Raw genomic sequence first — 24,986 nt, forward strand, 5'->3', positions numbered from 1 at the left:
GATGCTCTCTCATGGATCCACGACCCTCCTGAGGCTGAATTGATTCCTGAACCCATCATCCCATCTGGTAAGTTCCTGGCAGCTGTAAGATGGGACATTGAGGTTATAGTTCGACGAGCCTTGGTTGGACAGATGGTACCTCCTCAGTGCCCTCAAGACAAATTAATCGTCTCGAATCCAGTCAGATCTGCAGTTTTACAATGGGGACATGACTCCCGTTTCGCTGGACACCCTGCATTCCAACGTACTTTGGATTTCATCTCCAGAGACTTCTGGTGACCAACTATGGCCAAAGAATTCAAGGATTATGTCCAGGCCTGCTCTATCTGTTCTCAAATGAAGTCTTCTCGGATGAGGGCGGCAGGCCTTCTTCAACCGTTACCCATCACTGACCGCCCTTGGATCCACCTCTCAGTTGATTTTATTACTGACCTTCCACCTAGCCAAGGACACACGACTATTATGGTAGTAGTAGATCGCTTCTCCAAATCTGCCCATTTTATTCCGCTGCCTTCTTTACCTACGGCTCGAGAACTAGCAGAATTGTTTGTACTGCATATCTTCCGTCTGCATGGCATCCCTAAAGATATTGTTTCAGATAGGGGCCCTCAGTTTGTCTCCCGATTTTGGAAGGCCTTCTGTAAGTCGCTGGGTGCTTCAGTTTCGCTTACTTCAGCTTATCACCCTCAGGCCAACGGTCAGACGGAACGCATGAATCAAGAACTGCTTACGGACCTATATCTCCTCTACCCATGATAATTGGGTGTCCTTGCTTCCATGGGCAGAATATGCACACAATTTGTTGTATACTGCATCTACTGGCATGTCTCCCTTTAAGTGTGCCTTAGGTTATCAGCCTCCTCTTCTCCCAGACTCCCATCCCGACACAGAGGTTCCATCTGTTCAGGACTATATCACAAACCTGCAGACCTTCTGGAGAAAGGCCAAAGCCACCCTTCTTCGCACCACAGCTCAGCAGAAGAAGGTGACTGATCGGCGCCGTCGAATCCCACCCAGATTTCGACGTGGTCAATTTGTTTGGTTGTCTACCCTTAACCTTCCTCTAAAGCAACCTTCTGGCAAGCTTGCTCCCAGGTACATTGGTCCTTTTCGTGTCCTCACCCAGATTACCCCAGTAACTTATCAGCTGGCCTTGCCTCCTACCCTTCAGATCCACCCTACTTTCCATGTTTCCCTACTTAAGCCCTTTCACAGATCCACCCTGTCTAAACCACAACAAAAACCCCCACCGTCTCGAGTAATTGATGGACTCCCTGCCTACACTGTCAATAAGATCCTGGATTCTCTATGGTCTCGTGGATCCCTGCAATATCTAGTTGATTGGGAAGGCTACGGTCCAGAGGAGCGTTCGTGGGTTCCGGAGAAGGATATTCTGGATCCCAACCTCATCCGAGACTTCCACCTCAACTTCCCTGATTGTCCCGCTAGGGCGTCAGGACCCGCCCGTAGAGGGGGGTTTATGTTACGATCCCTGCCTCCCGGCAACGAAAGAGGCAGAAGAAGGCGTAGCCTTACTTCATCAGTCTACCTATCAGTTTACTTATTCACCACCACACCCCCGTCTCATCCTGTACTTAAACACTTGTCTTTTCCTACCTCCTCGCTCAGTATTCGTTTTCCTTTCGAGCGTCCTAGTTGTGCTACTCCTTCTGCTTTGTGTCTTTCTTGGTTTTCGGGTTACGGGTTTTCCCCCTTTGACGACGGTTTTTCGGATCACGGCTTGGCTTCGGTACTCACTCTCTGTTTTGGATCTCTGGCTTACCCTGGACTCTCGGATTGCTCTTTTGTCTACGGTTTCGGATCACGGTTTGGCTTCGGTAAGTCGTTCCCTGTTTGGATCTCTGGGTTCCCCTGGACTCTCGGCTCGTTTCTTCGACTACGGCTTTCTTTGGATCACGGCTAGGCTTTATCAGCTCCTGCAAGTGGGTTCATTCACTGGTTTCGGTTTCTCTTACCGAATCCCTAACAACTTTCTATGTCAGTAATTTTGTGCACATTTGTGTTTCTCTCTCTGAAATTTCTCTTTGTTGTTTACAGTATGCACATTCTCTAAGTGTGACCCCACTCAGGGTTTTCTCTACAATCTTTGTCTTTAAACCTTGTCATTTGCATCATTGACCTGCTGATGCCATATTTAGTGCTGGTGTTCTCTCCATCTTAGTTTGGGCAAAAGTGTAAACAATCTGAATGACAATTCATGCAAAGTATTGTCCTTCAAATTCAACACCCCTCATGGCATCACATAAAGTACAAAAATAATTGCCAATATCTCACAGTCTTAGAACATTTACATCCTTGTATGGAATTTGAAAACATTTTAAATAATCAAAGTAAATAAAAGGGGTTTTAAGCAAATAAAAGAGGATTCCCCATTTAACATTTTCTTTGAATGTGATTAACACCACAAAAAATATGTGACTGTTTTTCAAAACTATATTTTGCGACACATGTCAGGTTTGAAATCTGATCTGTGACATGAGCAAACTTAATCATCATAAAACTATTTAAAAAATATTGCATTGGTGTTGATCCTCTAAATGATACGGTCCACAGCTGGTATGTCTTAATGATTCTTTGAAAGCTTCACTAGAGCCAGATGAGGTCAATTTTAAAACATGAAATCCTTTTCTTCAAATCCATTTCTCTGACATTCCTCATGATAACCTGGTATTGAGTGTTTCACTTCCTTTCAAGCCCAGATTTAATCAAAGTGACTTCAAGGAGGGTCCCTAGATACCTTTATTTCCTGAGTAAGGTTTTTTGAAACTACTACATAATATCTCAAATAACTAAATGTTATTAGGTTGTTATATTTACAGCATTTAGTTTTGGCACATTTACTAGATATAAATAAATGTAATTTTTGTGTATTTAGAAATATATGTAAATATTTTTAATGATATGCTATTTTCATAATAAGGTATACTGTTGTACATAATTTTTAATCATATGTTAATCCTGAAAACGTCTGTCATTGCTAAATGAACTTTTAGTTTCAGATCATGAAGGATATGAATACATTTGGAGGCTGCTGTAGATCAGATATCACATGTATTTAACTCTTCAGTCATGGTCCTCCTTAAGGCCTGTTTAATAAAAATAGAAATGTACTGTATCTAGATCTACACAGAATAAACAAATAAATAAAATTCTGTATTAAGTGGCTGCATCAGTAACTTAAAAATCCTAATGTATTAAAAACGTGTTTAAAAAAGAGTGTATAAGTACTTAATGTTAATTACTGACTTAGACCTGAGGTTTATTTAAGCCCTACTGCATTTCCTATACAGCTCAGTGACTGTCAGAAGATAATTTCAGCAATGCGGAGAGAAAACCACAAGATGTTTCTGTTCTCTTAAACAATTTGTCTTCACATTAATCTTAAGTGTAGCTGACAAATGCATAAACCTGCTTGTCAGTCATTCAACAGACTACATTGATTCTATAACTGAAACCTTTTCACACTTTGTGTTTTGTCCTTTATTCCATATTTTAACCAAAATAAAAAAATCTTTATGCCTGAGATAGCTTTACTGTATCTATTGTCAAGACAAGGTCTCTAAAGCCCTGACCAAGTGATTGTCAAGGGGATGATATGGAGGTACACTAAGAGGAAAATGTGTATAAAAATAAAAGGCACTGTTCTTTTAAACAACAAGTACATTTGATTACTTATCCTATCGGCCAGGTCATCCATGTGTAAACAAAAAGTTATTTTTGTAAAGCCATCTTGTGCTTTTTTCACCTCCTTCATTTCAAAGCCACAAGCCATTATTCACATAAAGGTCAAATAATCTCATTCAGTTTGAATCTTGTGTACGCATACATATTAAGTTAACAAGTCCGACAAAGAGAGTAGACCTATATGTTAACAGTTAACATAAAATAGAAGTGAAAGATCCAACATTCTGTTATTTCCATTAGTAGTTAGATATTAAGCATTGTCAGTACTGCATACACACATACTGTATATGCGGTGCGGTGGCTCTGTAACTAAGGATCTGCGTCTGTGGCTGGAAGGTTGTTGGTTTGTATCCCACAGCTGGCAAAGGAATTCTACTCCATTGGGCCCCTTAACAAGGCCCTTAACCCCAACTGCTCCAGTGGTGCCGTATTAATGGCTGACCCTGCGCTCTGACGCCAAGTTTCTCTCCCTGTCTGTGTGTCTCATGGAGAGCAAGGTGGGGTAGGTGAAAAGACAAATTCCTAATACAAGAAATTGTATATGGCAAATAAAGTGATCTTTGTCTTATTGTTTCAAGGTATATGTAAGAGCATAAGAACCGTTTCAAAGAAGAGGAGGGCATTTGGCTCATCTAGCCTGTTTGGTAGTAGCTAACTGATCCAAGGATCTCATCCAGCTGTTTTGTGAAAGAAACCATGGTATCAGCTTTAACAACATGACTGGGTAGCTCATGCCATACTCACACAACTCTTTGGGTAAACAGCTGCCTCCTGTTTTAGGTTTTAAAATCACTTCCACACATTTCCACTTTCTTTGAGCTGATGCCAGAGCAGAAATATATTTTCTACATATTCTAACGTAATGATCAATATTGCACATAATGCTCTTAGTGACGTTTTACTGCTGCATTAAACATCTGTTGATTTAAGTTCTGCTCTTTTAACTGTTTATTCTAGCATTGTTTGCCTTTTAATTACTTCCCCACATTGTCTATAAGATGTAAATAAGGTATCAACATTAACACTTAAGTCTTCTTCATTTACAGCATCTTCTATAGTATATTAATATTTCACATTTTGTATTCATGTTCATGTTTATGTTTTTGCTACCTGCATACAAAGCTATGCACTTGTCTAAACAAAACGCCATCTACTGGTATTTGCCCACTCTTGAATTTGAACTAAATCTTTTTTTAATTCAATTTTCTGCACAGTTCTTCCTAATTTGGTATTATTACTACATGTAAATATAATTAGAAAGAGCAGTAATCCCAATACAGAACCCTGTGATGCTCTACTGATTACATCTACCTAATCTGAGCATTCACCCCTTTGTATACTCTCTATTTTCTTTTTACTAAACATTTCTTGATCCAATCACTTTTTGTCGAATTTCTACCACCAGAAATTTGAGAAATAATCATACTCCATATCAAAGATTCTGTGTGCATCCATTATAATTGTTGCTTGTTCCAAAAAGTAACAGATACGTGGGTCTGGCAAGACCTGCCTTTTCTAAATCTTATGTTGACTGTTCCCTAGTGTATGACTTCCATAGAGGGGACCCTCTAATTTGAGTTCAAACAATAATTACCATATCCACAGTTTTGTCACCCTTGTTATGGATGGGCACTACATTGCTGAATGTTGTTGAAATTAGCAATGTTGAATTATAATACCTTTATTTAGTGGTCTATACTATAGACCAGGGGTGCCCAGCCTTTTTTAATGTAAGATCTACTTTTTCATTTGCCAGTCCAGCGCGATCTACCAGTGTGAATTTGAAGCTCTGATATAGGAAAAACAGACTGTGGGCACATCAGTACAATAACGATACCCATCACTAAAATGACAGCAAATAAAAGCAAGTCACTCATGCTACAGTGAACAAGTAATCTTCCCCATTTTAGAAAAAAAGAATATACTACCTTAATAGGAGCATTGGCACTGAGTAGCCTTTTTTTCAGTGTCAGCCAGCACTCAGGGAAGAGACTTTTACAACCCATTCCACAAGGGCTAAACATACAGAAGGGCAGTAAAATGTATGACATTACATGCACAGACCTGAATTAATTTTTAGGCTATCGGAAAAAAAAAGTCAAATAGCTCATTTATTTTTTAAATTTTTAAATCGATCGACTGGCAAGCACTACGGGATCAACTGAATAGACTCTATAGCATACTTCTAACATGATTCCTTTATAATGTTTCTTAATCAATCTGGCCACATAGAATCTGAATTCCTCTAGCTAGATGAATATTCTTTTTAATATGGTGACTCATTGACACGAATTTTCCAACAGGTGATCAAGTCAGGGATAGTATCTATGGACTGGAGGATATGTAGCTCGATAGCTCATCCTCTGCTATCTCTCCTGTCTCTTCTGAACAGTGTGTATCCATTCATGATACATGGATCTCCATCTTTTTTCATTAGACAGGTTGCTGGGATTCCAAATACATCATAATTACTTGCTTCAGTGGTAGCATCTGTCTCGTCTAATTTCTTTCATATACTCATAAGTTTTAGCTATACAGATATGCACATAATTGCCTGGTCTTCATTATGTTATTTATTTTCTCCTGAGCTATAATGTAACTTCCATTTTGAAGTCTGTCTCTAACTAGAATGTTTTCAGTGGCCAAGAAAGCAGTATATTCACCCTTGTGTTGGGTGGATAGGTTAACAGTTGTAGTGGCTCACCTTTATCGTGAGCTGGTAGGATTAATGCAGAGACCACAGATTTAGTCCTGTACTTCAGGGCTGTGTATTCACTACTTCTGGTTTGCAACAAGGCTTATACTCCACCTGTGTTTTGGAGCATCCAAAGGTCTACTCTATAGTGGGGTGGTCAACCAATCTTTGTACATTTCTGTAAATACAATTGTTACTTGGTTGTAAATTGCTGCGAATTTTACAAAATATCAGATCTGAGAAATCTAAGCAAGGTTAGGCCTGACCTACTGACTGAGAAGGACCAGGTTGTTGTTCGAAGTGCTGTTGGTGGACACACAGGTGGCACTCTCCCTCTGCACCAAAATTTCTATACTACTGCTCCAGTATGGTGAACGGTAAGTCTTATCTATACAATTTGCTGTGCTTTGAATGAAATATTAAACTAAGGTCCTGACTCCTGGATCATGAAAGGTCTGATCACACTGCTTTTCAGAATAGTGGTGGAAATCCCAGTATCCCGGTTAAATTCCACTTTGGGCTGTACAATCTGCCTTCCTGATGTTCACCCTAAATTGAGGGAAGATCTCACATCTCCACCTTAAACAAACTGCCATGTAGGAAGACTGCTGGAGCAAAATAGCTGTTGTGAGTCACCCAGGAAGGTGTTGCACCTTAGCATTAGATGGTGTTGGTCCCATCTCATGTCTGAAACACTTTGAGAGCCTTTGGGATGAAGGGTGCTAAATAAATGCAAGGAATTATTGTTGTCATTAGTCCAGGAGACATACAGGTCCTTGTCCTTCCTGCTGTAATCTGTACAAAATGGGATTTTCTTGTGGATTTTATTTCATTTGTACTTTTTACAGTATATATAGGCCTTGTAGTTATACAGATCCATTGAACAAGTTAACAATGTAAAAACAGGCAAATACAGCTTGCACCTTAAAAGTATCTTGGATACGGCAGTTTAGGAAGGCAGCCAGTCAGTCCCTGGCATCAAAAAGATTGAGACGCGCTGGCTTACACAAGAGCGTGCATTACCATATTTATTATTACAGAGAAGTAGTACAAATTAAATCAAATATTTAGCCGTTTTGGGAGCAGCACACTGTCTAGGAAAAAAATGTTCTCTCAAATGCACAAGGCGTCTTGTTTTTATAATATGTACTGAAATTAAAAAAGAAAAAAGTAGTTTCCTCTGGAGGAAAGTTGATGAAAGGGGCAAGAAAGGGGCAAGTTTTAGTTTATTCGAACAGCCATGTTATAAGTGCACCGTTGCTTGTTTTTTTCCTCAAAGGCATTTAAGGTTAAAAGTAACAATTCCATTCCGTGTAATACAGTATCACTGCTCTTTCAGTGGTTTAATCAAAACCTCATCTATACGTCTGATTTTTACTAAATTTGTTAAACATTTAATGTTGTCTCAATTATACATGAGGAGTGCAACAAAAATGTTTCATATTTAATGTTTATTTTCTAAAATAATGTTTAGCAAAATATATCTAAAGCATCCACTCCAGGCACAATGTAATTTATTAAAGTTTCCAAGAATTTCCAAGAAAGCATATTGCTATAAACATACAGCAATTCATTTAATTTCAGTTTATATTACAGTACATGAATTTTTAACAAGAATTTGATGTTTTTAATTAGCCTTGTTTTACAACAGTTAAAAACTCTTGCCTTGTGTTCTGAAAAGGTTTCATCTGCCATACTGCTCTTGCTGCAGATAATAAAAAACAACATAATTTAATGGAGTGTTTCATACAGTACATTGTAATGAGAGATATCTACTCAGAGGAAAACATGACGTCCCTGCTGAGCACGAGCTCTGATTGAAATGGAGACTGAAATGTAAAAGCACTGCACTTTTTTTAAGAAGCAAATTAACATCTCAAAATCAAAGTCATTGTCCTATCAATATCTACCACTTGCGTCATAACATTCACTTCCTAGTGATCAAGACTTCTTTTCCATGTCGCAAAAAGGAAATAATTTCTATTCAACAATTGCTGGGTTAACTGTCAGCCAGATTACCTCCACAAAGCGAAGTGTCTTTCTGTTTCCCTAGTAACCCTCAGCTAATTTCATCCGGCTGCTTTCACTAATCTGTTTTGCATGAATAGAAATAATACAAATGGCAAAAAGGCACGAATGTGGTCCACACTTGAAAATACCCATTAATCTGCTTTATCGGAGGTTTTAAAGTACTCCTCTTTATACTCCTCTCTATTTCACATTCTTCTGATGCTTATATATATTATTTGTTCCCGAGAGAGCCGATCCTCTGCTATCATGGAAGATCAGCTCTACTGTATGTTCAGGAAAGACGTGCTCTCAGGTCCTCTGCACAATTACCTGACCGGTGTTATTACAGTCCTGTCATTAACATCATTGCTAATGTCTAATGGATACGCGGCAGGAAGTGAATTTTCTTGGTAAATGTTTGATGGAGTAATGGAAGTTTAAACACAGTGGAAAAAAGAACTATTCCATGGCAAAGCAGTTAAATGACCTTGGTGACTCAGTTAACAAACACTCAGTGGCTGGTTACAGCGGATGATTTATCTTTTCACTGTTCAGTTGATGTCTGCTTTGAAGGTTAAGGTGATGTTTCCAAGTAAAATATATAGTACATATGTATATCATATATAAATTAGACATCCTCATAAAAATATTTTTATTTTTAAGAAAATTTCACAGCTGACATATTTTTCAAAAGGTGTAGACGATGGCGCAGAATTACCTCAAAAATAATGTAAAAATGTAATGTGATGTTTGAAAGCTGACAGTTTAATATCATGCTGAATGTTTTGCATTCAAAATACAGGCATTTCCAAAAATGTGAATTAAGTGCATGTTCTCTATAACAACAGCTTTAGGAAATAAAATAGAATCTAATCATGGTAATGATACACAAGCTGTGTTAAGATTTGTTTTTGTGTTTTAGGTGAATCCATCTGAATGAATTTAAGAAAAAGCATTCTTTTGAGATATATACTGTACACACAGTAGTAAATTAAATGCTTAAATTCACAGTCATAACTAGGTGTAATTATGGATGGTATGTCAAACAATGATTTTGATTCTCAAGAATATTAATATATATATATCGTTAATTGTTTTACTCATTTTGATACCTGTCTTTAAAAATCAGTTGTTTTAAGTTCCTAGTTGATAAAATCTAAACTGCAGCCAAGCAGTTTAACAACTGAAATGATGTAGTGTGTCTGCCTCAGAACTGAAATGTATCATTAAAAACAAAAAAAACAAATAAGAAAAGGAACAATGACTTATAGCTGCTTATAGCCACAATTATTTGTATAATTTCAAACTAAAGGTAGACAATTTAAAGAGCAGATATTCTTAAATCTAAGTGGCAAGTAAATTAAAAGTCACCTAGTCATCAGGCAGTTTGCAAATGCATCTCAGACTGTTTTAAATTTGAAACAAAACAGATTAGAATCACGTTCATACTTGTGTCATCATGAATTTAAGGAAGGATTATGTATTATCTTTCACATTGGTATTTACAGTAAATATTGACTATCAGACAGAATAGCTTTGGACCTACGGTGGACTGAACAAATTTAATATTTCACTGAATCTTCTAAAACCAATGAGTATACATAGTGAGATAACTCATTCTTCAGTTTTTTTTTACTGTGCTCTTCAAAAGAAAACTTTTGTGTGAAAATAAAATTAATAGTTTTTATGCTTTTGGTGAATAATTAGTGGGGTTTCTGGTCCCTGCAGCTGGGCTCCTGTAGATATGTTCTTCAGCATGCAGGAGACTCAGGAAGAGTAGATGCACCAATATAGAAACACAATTTAAATACATTTACAGTAATAACAAAGTCCTTCTTTGCAGTTCTATTTACCCTTAAAAGAGACACTCCTTTCAAAAGAAGTGTATGACTAATTTATTTGCCAAACTGAATTAGCTTAGGAAAAATATTTAACTTCACTTTATTCCTTTCCCTTTATTATAATATATTCTAGTTTTTACACAAAATAAATCTTTTCACCAAGAGCAATTTAAACAGTATAATCAGAGCTCCTATACTCTACTTTAAAAAGAGAGACAAAATATTGCTTTTCCACACTTTTACCTGTACATACTCTAAACATGGAGCTTTAACTGAAATCACTTGTGCCTGATTAACTCAGGAATGATTCTAATAATTTGACTGTAATTTTGTGCATCACCACCTGGGAATTTTAGTTCTTGATATCTACAATGAACTACACAATTTAAGTGTCATGGTTACAGAAGGTACAGTACACATCCTTACAACATAGTAGACACCTTCTACTGTATAACCTTACTTCATACTGTCACATTATAAACATTTTTGGTACTATTTGTCAAATATTTAGTTGTTAAACCATGATATTTAATAACATAATTGAAAATATACTAGTTAAAATGCATATGCTATTTTTTTTAAAGAAGCATAAATATTTCTTAAAAGCATGTGATTGTTGTCCTTTTTCCCACCTAATCTGTATAATCTTTTGTCTACAATTCTCTTAACTTTCCACAGCCACCATCCAAACCAAGCACCTTCTGCTCTGGACTGCTTAGACATCCCTGTCAAAGTCCCCACAGGACTTTAATCAAACGAAGCAGATTTTGTTAACAGAACATCGATTCACAGCATCAATGTTAAAAAGTTAAAAAATAATTTCTCACCTAAATAAAAGTCTGAAGACTATGGAGTTCATAACGTACAGTGTCAATTATCACAATTTTTCTAAAGTTGTTAGATGATCTGTGACCTATTGTGTCTCATCAGCAACATGTACTAAACAACAACAAATCTTGGAAATTCAAGTCCACACTGTACTATAAATTTGAACAATACATTGTATTAAAAAAAAAACATTGATCTTAACTACAACATCTTGTGAAGCAATTGCAATTTGTTCCTTTGCGTTTTAAATTATTTTGATGGACTTCTTGTTGGGGATAGAGGTAACACGTGCGTCACCATTTTCATGACCCCCAACAAAAGATCCTGGAGCCCGAACATGCTCTAACTGGGCTCTTGAAAAGAGAAGAGCCACATTGAGATTTCATTGTCTTAATGGTCTGAGCGCTGCTGCACTCAGGGAGGTGGGAGTACCTCCCCTCCACTTGTACACTGTGATGACCTTCCTCCTATTCATCTGGATCAACAGGAGCTGCGAGAGAGTTCATAGCAGAACATAATTTAGTCAAATAGGTAGGCCATATTTACCTGAATTTAAGACAGCATTTCTTTTTATCAAATTTCAGGGTGGTCCAATTGGCCTGTATCTTATATTCGAAAGTAAAAGAAAGATTTTGGAAGTTGATCTGGTTGTTGACATTTGCCATCTCAGTACTGAACAGTATTGAACTGTTTGCACATACCGTATACACTGCTGTTTTGCTCGGTTCTGGCATGTTGATGTGATTGAGTGCTAAACTTTTAGATCCATTTTTGCATAATTATCCAAAATGAACAAGAGATCACAGTACATTTTTACTTACGAGAAGGAGGTGATGATGAGGCTGAAAGACAGTTTGCAGTGGATTCGTGGGCACAACAAATATGATCAAAGTTCAAAGCCCAGGAGGTACCTTAAAAATAAACATTCCAATTTAAGAATTCAAAGTGTCCCTTGCCTGGAGGAATGGGTTTTATCATTGTGGTCTTGTCCTGATCATTTTGCTGTAGGCTAGGTGACATTACATATCAGATTGCTCATGCATTCCAAAATTTACAATTTGAAATAGACTGAAGATTAAAGAAACCACTGGTATAATTACCCATCAGCCAAAAATAAAGTCTGCATCCGATGACAGAAAAATTATCAGAACTGTCAAGGAAAACCCTAAAACAACTGTGGATGAAATTGTCAACAACCTCCACAATGTAGGGGTGAATGCATTATTATCCACAGTTCACAGAAGACTGAGAAACCAGAGTTACAAAAGCCACAGTGCAGGATATACACCTCTCACTTACAAAGGAGAACCATTCAAGTTTTGGAGTGAGACCATAATATTAATAATAATAATAATTGCTTACACTTATATAGCGCTTTTCTGGACACTCCACTCAAAGCGCTTTACAGGTAATGGGGACTCCCCTCCACCACCACCAATGTGCAGCCCCACCTGGATGATGCGACGGCAGCCATAGTGCGCCAGAACGCTCACCACACATCAGCTGTCAGTGGGGAGGAGAGCAGAGTAATGAAGCCAATTCATAGAGGATGATTATTAGGAGGCCATTATTGGTAAGGGCCAATGGGAAATTTGGCCAGAACATCAGGGTTACACCCCTACTCTTTTCGAGAAACGAACTGGGATTTTTAATGACCACAGAGAGTCAGGACCTCGGTTTTACATCTCATCCGAAGGACGGCGCCTGTTTACAGTTTCCCCATCACTATACTGGGGCGTTAGGACCCACATGGACCGCAGGGTGAGCGATCCCTGCTGGCCCCACTAACACCTCTTCCAGCAGCAACCTTAGTTTTTCCCAGTGTCTCCCGTCCAGGTACTGACCAGGCTCACACCTGCTTTGCTTCAATGGGTTGCCAGTTGTGAGTTGCAGGGTGATATGGCTGCTGGCCATTACTTTACCAAATGTTAAAAGGTGGAGAAAGAAAGTACAAATGCACTTTATCTGTGAAGCATGGTGGAGGTAATTTCATGGCCTGGGTGTCTAGAGCTGCCTTCCTTATCTTGATTGATAATGTAATAATGCAGCAACTGAATTAATTTTTTAATTATAGAAATAATTTTGTGACTTTTCTAGAAGTACTGTACCTATTGTTGCATGACAATGACCCAGTGCATACAGCTAACATAACAAAATCTTACTTGGGAGAAAAAAGTGGAAAGTCTTACTTTGGGATTGTGTGTTGTTCTAGAAGACACCATTTTCTCAGCAAAACAAAGGATCGTCCTGATAATCATTTAACAGTTTTTATTGTACATATGTTATATATCTGGAGTCTTTGACTATTAGGGTTTGTAAGTCTCTTATGCTTTCTTAAATCAATAGAAATTGTTCAATTTAGTTAAGAAAGGTGGAATAAAAAATAGAAGATCCTGCAGATTCCCAGGACTGAAGAGGACTCGTCTTGTCTTAACAAGTAGGCAACCTCTATAATGAACCACTCAAGCACAAGCCGATTACAGACTTGCACACTCTGGAAAAAATTGTCACATACTGTGTGATATTATATTTTCTGCTTGTAATTGAGAGTTAACTTTGGCCAGTGTTAGTTTGGCCACTGAGCTTTTACCCCTACACTAGTATAGCTACACTGTTGCCTTTGTTATATGTGAATTTATGAGGTAACGTCATATTACAACGCATTTAAAAATGAGGAGACTGTAGACTTGTTTCTAAATATTAGATAGGTGTATATTTGTTGGTATGGGCAAATTTTGACTTAGATAAGTCTGCAACCTATTTTTTTTTTACTGTTTTGTAAACTACAGTATGTAATCCAATTTATGTAACTGTAAAGAATCACATAATTTGTGAATTTGTTTTTATTCGGAAAATTCCTGAACAAAAAGCTAGGATACTCATAGATTGCAGGTCATCTTGGCTGGTGTCAAGGAGTCTAAGGAGAACAGACATCTTGTCAAGTGCCCTGGCAGCAAGCATTCCCCTGTCACGACTATAGTCCCCCCTCCTTAAGGGTGCTCCAGCCCTTTCACTAAAGACTTCATTCTCTGCACCTGTTTCCCATTCCCTGCCCACCTTAAAAGCCAGGCGCTGACGCTCATCCGGGCTCTGCATCTTATTTCCATATCGTGCGAGTCCGGGACCAGGAAGCGCCTGGTCCCGTTAAGGTTTTAACCTCGGTTCCCGTTCCTGTTCCCCGTCCGCCGGTTCCGACCCGGCCTTCGTGGTTTTTAATTCTTGTTCTGATGGATCTCCTGGTTTTGGACTTACTCATGTGTTTTGGATTTTCCCTAAGGATTACTCTCGGATTGTTCGCCTCGGCCACACCTCCCCCGTGCACCAGCGCACCTTGGACACGCCCCCCTGTCTTCAGCCCCGTATTCCTGCATGACGTTTCCCCAGTGTTTCCCCACTCCGTCGGACTGTGTCGTCCGCATAGGGTCCGGAAAGAACTGTTCGTTACATCCCCCTGTTCCCACCCCACATGCTGAATGCCAAGTAAGCAGATGGCAGGTTACAGTTTCCTGTGGTACAGTATGTCTGGGCTGTGCTGAAACCCAGTTTGCTGAACACAGATCTGATACTCTAATCACATGGCTGCAACAGTTTGTGCAGTATGTACATTTTTATTTTTTCTGATTTACAGATAATAGGATGCCAAAACCTGAATTTTCTTCATCATGTTCTCAAGAGGTCTCCAAGCATCAGCTTTAATTCCACTCCATGTACAGAGAGACACACACATTCAACTCAGCCCCCAGCTTCTACTTCAAGGCAGACTCTTCCACTTATGTGATTATGACCTGCATTGCTCAAAGTGCACATTGCTCAAAAGCACACCATATGATGTATCATAATGACAAGGCAACAAGTCATGTTGACCCTAACCTCTGCACCATTTCTGGGTGTGGAACGAATACTATTTCACAATCATTCTATGGGTTTTGTGTGTCCTCCAGCAAAAAATACTGAGCAGACCCCTATTCTACTCAGTAAAAAAATATTGTAATTTATATTATACTGTAAATGAGGACACGCCACATCTTCACATTGAAGACTGAATGCATTGAATTCTCGGAGCCTGCAAACAACTGATTTCCTAAATGTAATGCTTAACATTCTTCAAGAAAGGTAGTCACCATTCATTTCAAGCTAAGGTTGCTGCTGGAAGAGGCTTTAGTGTGATGAGTAGGGAATGTAGGGAGCGTAGCATAGCCTTCATCCTGCTGTATGTGTGAGACTAATGTCCCAATCTAGTGATGGGGACACGGCATTGTAAAAAAGACACCGTTCTTCGAATGAGACGTAAGGTCCTGAGGTCCTGACTCATTAGAAATCCCAGTGTGTTCCTTGAAAAGAAAGGGTATAACCCCAATGTCCTGGCCAAATTTCCCCCTGGCCTTTACCAAACATGGCCGCCTAATAATCCTCATCTATGAACTGGCTTCATCACTCTGTTTTCCTCCCCACTGATAGTTGATGTGTGGGGAGCGTACTGTCACACTATGGTTGCTGTAGCATCATCCCAGTGGCTGCTACTGTACACACTGGTAGTGGTTGAGGGGAGTCTTCATTGCCTGTAGAGCACTTTGAGTGGAGCATTTTAGTCCTTAATTCTCCATCGGGTCTTGAGGAGGTCCTAACCTCCTCATCCTATGATCATGTGGTTGGTCCTCAGTCAAACATGTTAAGCCAGAGTTTCATATAACTCCTTAATAAATGTTCCTAAACCTTGTTGAGTAAAATTGAGTTTTTCACAAAAGTTGAGAAAAGAAAACAGCAACCAATGCAAACTCTGCTATTCTAATGTGTAATTCTCCATGACACCACTTATACAGACCATTGTTGATCTCTCGATCATATTTGTCTTCTGCGTCCCTTCTCTACCCTGTCTCCACCTTTACAGCCTCCACTTGGTTTGCTAGCTTTCCATCTCCTTTCTGTGGCATACTGGGGTTGTGGCAACATTCGAGCTCTTAGCAAAGGAGTGCTGGTTGGTCACGCAAGCTAATCTTCAAAGATTTGCTTCGAGGTACCTTGGAGGGCAGTATCTAAAATTCAGTCATTTAATGTCAACATTGCAATCCTCAATAAACATCTATTTATAAAACGTCTGTTGACTGAGCTGATGAATACTCTTCAAAGCACACAGAACATTCCTGACTCTTTGAAGACTGTTGCTGCAAGGAAAGTTTAAATGGAAATAAAAAAAACTGATTATTAATTAGAGTACAGGTTGAATCACATTATTCTATTCTAATGAGAGGATAAGGGGGACAAAATGCACTGGATTTATTTTATTGAGTCTATGGACTGAGAATTTGCTTCATAACTGTTTTATATATAGTAAGTAATAATATAGTGTTACAGCAATGTATGGTATTACACAGTATATACTAGAGGTCATCTCTGGAGACCCACCCTGGGTGGAGTGCAGTGAGCAATGGTTAAGGCTGAATTATTTTGACCAAAATGACAGACATTATTTTATCTTTATGTTTTGTCAGTGGTTTGAGGTTCTAGGCTTTATGGCTGGGAACTGTTCAGAAGCTAACATAAGGTTAAGAGATAATTAGTGATCAAGAGTATTGTCTAATTTTTCTTTGAAGTTTAAGCCAATTTAATTTTCTTCAGAACAGGGAACATTGGCTAGGAGGTAAGAAAACCACCTGCTTTGTCATATTTTAAAGATCAAATACTATGACAGAGTTTTTATTTTCTTTGTACAAAGAAGCGCAGAAGGTCAATCAGAGTATCATTTAACACTGCCACCCCCTTGCTCTGTTAATTCTCTAGACTGTATTTCTGAACGTTTGATCAAAGAACGCACTTTCTAGCAAAAATAATTTTAAATATATCGAAAAATGTTTTTGAACATTTATTTTGAGCTTTATTTCACTTTTGGTGCTACTGGCATATAGTATAAAATAATGACATTGTGAAATTTCAAAGTGCCTGGAAGGGCTCAGAGTTCAAGTGTAGAACTGGCTACCATTTTAAACAGGGTTTAGATATTAAAGTTAATTATGTCATTCATTACCACTCACCCTACCTAATTCTAAATTGTATTTCTGGTACTGTACGTCACATCAAACAGATTGCTAAATGGAAACTTACATGGAGTTGGGGTGATATAATATGGAGGTGGGTGCCACCTCGTACAAGCATTTTCCAGAACCTGGACCCAATCTTAAAGACGAACCCAGTCCTTCACCCTGTGGAATACCTTTAAAGCAGACGGTCTGATAGAAAAGGACTGGCCACCGTACGTGGATAAGAAAGGTTACAAACAAGAACAGCCCTACCTTGTTGGTAGTTAGTAATGAATCGGTTGCATTTGCCTTTTTATGGCCTCTCATTAGAGATATTACTTTTTCTAAAAGATGAATACAATTTAAAAAGTCATAATCTGTTAGTATGTATGGTAGTATTGTTCTTTTATCACTTCTTAGTCTCACTATACTAAAATATTTTTCAATATATGGAAACATAAAACAAAATAAAGAAAGTCTTACACTTAATGTTATTTTTATTTTGCGTGCTATGCCTTTCTAGTGCACAATTGCTTAAAGATTCAATACTGAACCACTTATACTTCCTTAATGATTTCCCTTTGCCCTTCAATGGTGCTGTTATCAAGATTCATAATTCATTGATATTCAGCACTGAAGAATATAATTGGCTTTTTGATTGAATGTGGGTGTCTTATAGACTTTTCCAGCCAACACTGCCATTTAATAAAATGTCAAAACTGTCTTTTAAATACAGAAGATTAAAGTATATTATATTAATGTAACCGTTTCACTTAAATATTTTCTTAGTTAGTTACAAACCTTTTAGAATTACTGAGCAATAGAAATATTTATGTTAAACTAGGAAGTGGACTTGTTTACAGTTACCATGATTTGGCAAAACCAGAAGCATAATCAAGTCACTGCTCAATAACATGCCCTTTAATTTGAATTGCACTCACACTCACCGTACACCCTATGTACAGCTTCCAACTATGAACTGGCAAACTATTTAATACTGTATCTTGCACTGGAATTACATCTGAACACATTGGTAACTGTTGATACCACTTTCCTTCTTTTTTTAAGTCAAAAAGAGAAAAGATAATGTTGTTTTAACTTCTACAATGAACAAAATGTATATAAAGCCTTTTAAAAAATATAGTCTATATATCATAGGGGTGGTTGATGTTCCTCACAAAAATGACTTAAATCCCAGTGACTATGCAGTTTCTGGAGAATGATGTATTAAAAAAAATCATTTTAATATATATAGTGTATACATTAATAATTTTACTGTACTTTCATGTCTATACATCTAAAAGCACTTCACAATAGAGTTCATAAATAGCATGCAGGAATAAAATAACATTTTCAGACAAAAACATATAAATGCATTACTGTATGAAATATTCAAAATGCATATGTATATAGAGGTTTATAGTCTAGCATTGTGTAGTCTTGTGTGAATTTACTGGACTAATTTATTTATTATAACAGTAAATCAGGATTATGAAGAGATACAAATACATCATAACTCTTTAATCTCATGTAAACACAGATACTCTCTGATAAGTAAATACTTTTACTTAGAGGAATTAAACTGGTATAAACGTGTTTAAAATCCTAATCAGATTAGGAATTGAAATATTGAGATCAATAAATTTAAATTTAATTTGTTAATTTGTTTTAGGCCTTCTGACCAGCAATACAGCTTGTGCAGTGAGGCATTGCAATTTGCCAATCACACGATTGCTCGTTAGATGCACTTTTAACCAACGAGGTCCAGAGGAACAATGCCTGATCAGGTCACTTTTAAAAAGGCCTTAATTCAAAGCTTGGGTCACTGCAAGAAAAAGGTCACACTTCAGTCAGTTTTCTGTGCATTCCATAATGCCTCGATTGTCACCAGAGGCAAAGGAGGGGGCCATTGGCATGCTGCAGGCAGGCATGTCATGTGCCAGCGTTGCCAGACACTATGGAGTAAGCCTCTCCACTGTGTCCTGACTGCAGAGAAGGTTTCAGCAGACTGGCAGGACAGATGACCGTCCAAGATCCTGTTGCGCCTTGGGTGAACACACCAGAGCAGGACCGACACATCAGACTGGTCCATCTGAGAGATCATTTCAGATCTGCCACCCGTACTGCTACTGAAACTGCTGACAGACACAATGCCCGCATCTGTGACAGGACAGTGAGGCTCCATGCTGCTGGCCTTAGAGTAAGGCGACCTGTCAGAGGCCCTCTGCTCACACCTCCTAGATGCACACCCGACTGGCTTGGGCCAGACAGAGGCTGCGATGGACCTGTCAGCAGTGGCATCAGGTCCTCTTCACGGATGAGTCACTCTTCAGCCTGTTCAACGCAGATGGGAGGGTGGAGGAGGAGGTGTTGCATTTCTTATAGCATACAGTATAGTACAAGTTAGCATATATGAGGCAGTTGATAGAAAGATACCCATGTAATATTTATGATTGAATCGCAAATGATACAATAAACTGGGGTGGAGAAGAACAAGATTTTTCATCTAGCTAGCTGATCTGACTTCCAAGCTATCGATTACTAGGTTAAAATATATCCATGATGAGCAGCTTTATACATACCACACTGGCATATACTGTAACAAATAATCTTTGCTTTCTGTACTTTGCATTTAACGTATACCTTTCAGTGTATTTTTTTCTCATATTCTTGAAATTTTCCAGCTGATAAGTGGATTAGACATCTGGTCTCCACTTACAGTAGATTGGGTTGATGTACATTCTCACAAAAATGATCAAAACCTTAGTGGCAGCATTTTTGTTGTATACCCTCCTTTTAGAGGTTAATTTTTAAATAAAATATTTAATATGAGTCATGTTTGTTTTGTGTGATGTGTTGTCAAAAATAGGAAAAAATGTAATAATAAGGAACAAGTAAGAAGTGTATGACACCTGAAGAAGGCTCCACGGCCGAAACGTTGTGTTTTCTTTCTTTGGGAATAAACCTATTATTTGTTCCTTTGCAGCCTAAGCATGCTGACGCAGCTACCCATCTGAACAAATTTAATAATAAAATGACTTCTACATATCCTTAGGACTGAAATTAGCCCACACAGTGAAATGGCTTTTTGGAAATTTCAAATAATGTAATCCTAAAGCTGCTTAATTAAAATTCACATTCAGACTTCAGACAATTCAATTGTTTTTACTTTTAATATGTTCTTTCCCCATGACCCTTAGAAGAGCATATCCAGATAATGTTAATTAAAACTGAATTAAGGTTATATTGCTCAAGGCAATAACAATAATACAAAAGTCAATATTGTATAATAAATGTTTGAGCACAGTGGGTGGTGCTGAGTCTTCCTTCATAAAATCTGCACATTAAATCCCATTCCTCAACATAAACACACAGATACATCATCATCAGTCATCATCATAAGTTTCATTCACTGTAAGACTGTGATGTTAAATTGACATTCGCTATTACTGTTCATACACTTTCAGATCTACAAAAGTGCAATCTAAGTATCATTAGAGATTTAAAGCATTTCAGGTAGTAAAAACAGTAATGTCAGACATTAAGAAACTCTTTTAACACTTTCAGTTTTCATCTGGGTAGTACAAGGCAACTCAGCTGACACCAGAATCTGGTAAAATCAGCACACATAAAATTAAGAATAAAGGGCATGCGTATAGTAATGTACACTATAGAATTAATCAAATTCATTGAGAAAATGTCTAAACTGTACTAGAGAATTTTTAAAATGTTCAATTGACATTTTATTTTTCAATTGAAATAACAACAAAAACAGTACCAGTGGCCCTACACAGTGTTCAAGGTAAGCATTCTTTTTGTGGGAATTGCAAATGTCAGCATTACATTCTAAGGTATCATGCAACAATAGTTCTTCAAACTAAGGTCTATCCACTAAAAACGTTAATAAAATAATCAAAAATACAATTAAAATGGCAACACAATTATAATCAGTCTGTACCAGGGATTGGCAATGAAGAAGAGAAAAACAAAGTTAGACTTGATGTGATCTCCGTCACGCAATTTCTGCAGTGAGAGAAAAGCTGCCTATCATGGAAACAGCCGTAAACTTGCCTCAACCTTATTAGTCTATCATTGCATGAGAAATAAAAATAAAAAACTATGCAATACAACAAACGTTATTAAAACAGTATCAATGGTGCTTCTGAAACTGAAATTAATTATTTTAGTTTTACTCAGCAGCTGCGTTGTTCAATTTAATAGCTTTTATTTAAATTGCATTTAAACATGCATATTTTTCTTTGGATGCTGATATTAAAATACAGTGAATTGTAATGTATTTACTGTTATATCCAACTTGGACAAAACTTTAAAGTAAAACACCAGGGAGCGTGATGGAACAACCTTATTTATATTTTTTTTCCTCAAATATATTATTATACGCTGACTCAATACCACTGGCCACGTTTTTGTTATGCAATAATTATTATTCATTAAACTTACCAGCAAGTTTAAAGGGGGGGATGTTCTTATAACTGTAAAATTAAGTTTAGAAGAAAAAGTGAAATTGTCTCTGGCATGTTCTATGAAAACTATCAGTATTACTAAGCTGTACTGTATTTTGTTTTTATAAAGTAAAGATACAAAGTAATTACAAGCCTTTACAGATACTGTACTGAATCTGATACTGTCATCACAATTGTTTGCTAGAAACGAGCATAATTGTAGTAACTAAGTTCATGTAGGATAACTTTGACGTGTGAGGTTAGAAATAATCTGGGGATCCTGCTTCTGCAGTTATTTGCTTGATGTGTTTTGAAAAAGAATTTTAAAAGAAATAAATGTATATCAGTTGAAGAAATTGACTCATCAGCAATGACAAAATAATTTTTGTGTGAAAATTGTCGGGATTTTGATGCCTCTATTCATTCTGGGCTGAAATGTAATTAATTTGCCTGATATTTTGTGTTATCAAGGGACCTACTGTATATTCTTTAATGCCACAGATCTCACCCTGTGAACAATTTTAGTTCATACTGTATCTGATGTTGTCATCTAAAAATATTAACAGTAATATGTCTGAAATTCTACAAGTAGACTTTGACATTTACGTTTTTATAAGACTTGCATTAAAAAATGTTAAACCCTTATCCTTGTCAGTTTATGTTATTGGCACCCACGGGAAATGTGGACCAGAACAGGGCTGAAATTGTCATTCTCAGTTTCAGAATCTCTACAATCCATTAAAAGATATAGAAGACTGAAGAAATACACACATCTGTCTATTCTGTTGTACTGTATGTGTGGTTTGATGGGGAAATTAGTGGATTTCTGTTTAGAAGGACACCTCTAAAAATGCATATCTTATTTGATTTTATTTTAAAACTTCAATTCACGAGTATTATTGCATTTTAATCATTGACAAAATCTTAGGTTTAAAATAGAACCTAAGATTCAAATTACTTACACTTAAAATATCAAGATTATTTCATGTTAAATTATGTTGGGCTTCTCTAATCATTATTAATGTCTGATGAAGGAAAGATGGTTTTGACATTATTAATACAAACATAGACTGAGAACATGAAGTATGTTTTCATTTTTAGTCTACCTAAGCAACTGACTGATTCTCAACCAATAAATAAAAAGCAATATGGGACATGATGAAGCAGTTCTGCTTTTGGAGTGAGTTTTAGAAGTTAATAGTACCATAAAATACTCTCCTACTCTGCTATGGTAGTTCTAAGATTTTCTCAAAAAAATCTAAAACACATTTTAAGACATTGGGATGCACTCAGAAAGAACTGTCTTTTCTATGTTTTATGGGAGTCCACCAAACAAAAAAAATTTAAAAAAGTTGTAGGAAGAATTCAATTTAAATATAAAATTGTCATTGAAATATTTATGATAAGAAAACATAAAACAAATACTGAGATTGGAGACAAACGGCTTCCTTTTGAAGCAAATATGTAGAAAAAGGGATATAACTCTGACTCAAAAGATATTAACACAATCAGACTTTTTCTGATTTAATTAACCTAGAATATGAAACCAGTCTGGATGATATACAAACCCCGTATTAATAACAGAACCACCTAGGGCACTGACAATGAGTCCTGGAAAGTTGTTGTGCCTTCTGGTTTACATTCAGAACCTAGTGGACTGTGACTCTCCAGTACCAGATGGATCACGGATCAACTCCAGACTCATTCATGAGATACTCTCCTGTCCTATGAGGAACTACACAAGGCTACAGTTGCATGAACGCTTACTCATACTTTCATTCTATCAATGCTTACTCAATACTTTTGGCCAGTAATATTTCCCTCCTTTTAAGAAATGTTGAAAGACTACTTCATTATAAACTAATCCATAATCTATGTGCTTTGTGCTTTGATATCACCACTTTTGAAACAATTACACTCTCTCGTTTGCTATACAGCAATTACCTCCCACCCATTATTATGGTGAAGTGTAGACTTAGCATGTGCAAAAGCATAGAAATATACTGATGAAAAAAAAGAAACACAACACCTCCTCCTCCACACTATGGCCTTCCTGTCTGCATGGAACAGGTTGAAGAGTGACTCATCCGTGAAGAGGACCTGATGCCACTGCTGACAGGTCCATCGCAGCCTCTGTCTGGCCCAAGCCAGTCGGGGGTGACGTCTAGGAGGTGTGAGCAGAGGGCCTCTGACAGGTCGCCTTGCTCTAAGGCCAGCAGCATGGAGCCTCACTGTACTGTCACTGATGGGCATTATGTCTGTCGGCAGTTTCAGTAGCAGTACAGGTGGCAGATCTGAAACGATCTCTCAGTCTGATGTGTCGGTCCTGCTTTGGTGTGCTCACTCGAGAAATCAGAGAAAGACATCACAAATACACAGATTACTTACTACACAGGAAGAGTGACTTTTAATATCCCAAAAGATACACTAGAAAGTGATCTAAATACTGGCACTAATATAATAAATTTAAAATGTATCTGTAATACTAAAATAAAGCTAATCCAACATAAACATCTACAATAAGCAAACCTAAGACCTTTCACCATAGGCCCGGTACAGTATCTGGATGTTTAAATTATGCCAGGTAATAAATCAGCTTTGTGATAAATCATCTAGACAGGGTATCTAGATTTTTAGTCTATTATATCCCAACTTATAGCTGTTAGCTGTGATCTCTCACCTAATGATCTGACCTTTAAAAATTCACAACTGATTCACAATTTATTTCCCTTTCAGTAGCAAAACAATCTTTTGTTCAACAGGTAAAGTAGATCTAATACTTCTGTTAACCAATGGGCTAACTAAAGACAGAACATATGTGTTGAAATATGCATTGCATCATTGCAAGATATGATGAAATAATATATTATCAGAAATACCTTTTTAAAGTTTTAAACTATTAATACTTTTAAACTCTATCACATTTGTTTTAAAGCTATTTTTCCTAAATGAGGTAATATTGTTAATTTTTCCCCTCAGTCCATATTCCCCTAATCTGTATCACCTACTGCATAAGAATTCAAATTCAAATATGTACAATATATGTATACATATACTGTATTGTATACAGCCTGCCAATAATATCACATTAGATGCATTACATGCAATGGATATATCCATCCATCCATTTTCTAACCACTTTATCCAATACAGGGTAGCAAGGGAGACAAAGCCGACACAGACTCAAGGCAGGATGCACTCTAGACTGGACACCAGTCCATCAAAAGGCACACACAGACACAAACACACATAAAACCACACCAGTGCTGATTTCCCAGAAGCCAGCTAACCTATCCATTTTTTTGACTGTGAGAGGAAATCAAAGCATCTGGTGAAAACTCTTGTGAACACATGGAGAACATACTGCACAAACGCCATGCAGATAGCACCCCAGGTCTGGAATTGAATTAGGGGCCACAGTGCTGTAGGG

The sequence above is a fragment of the Lepisosteus platostomus genome, chromosome 3, assembly GCF_059453375.1.
Source record: "Lepisosteus platostomus isolate fLepPlt1 chromosome 3, fLepPlt1.hap1, whole genome shotgun sequence".
NCBI classification, from domain to species: Eukaryota; Metazoa; Chordata; class Actinopteri; order Semionotiformes; family Lepisosteidae; genus Lepisosteus; species Lepisosteus platostomus.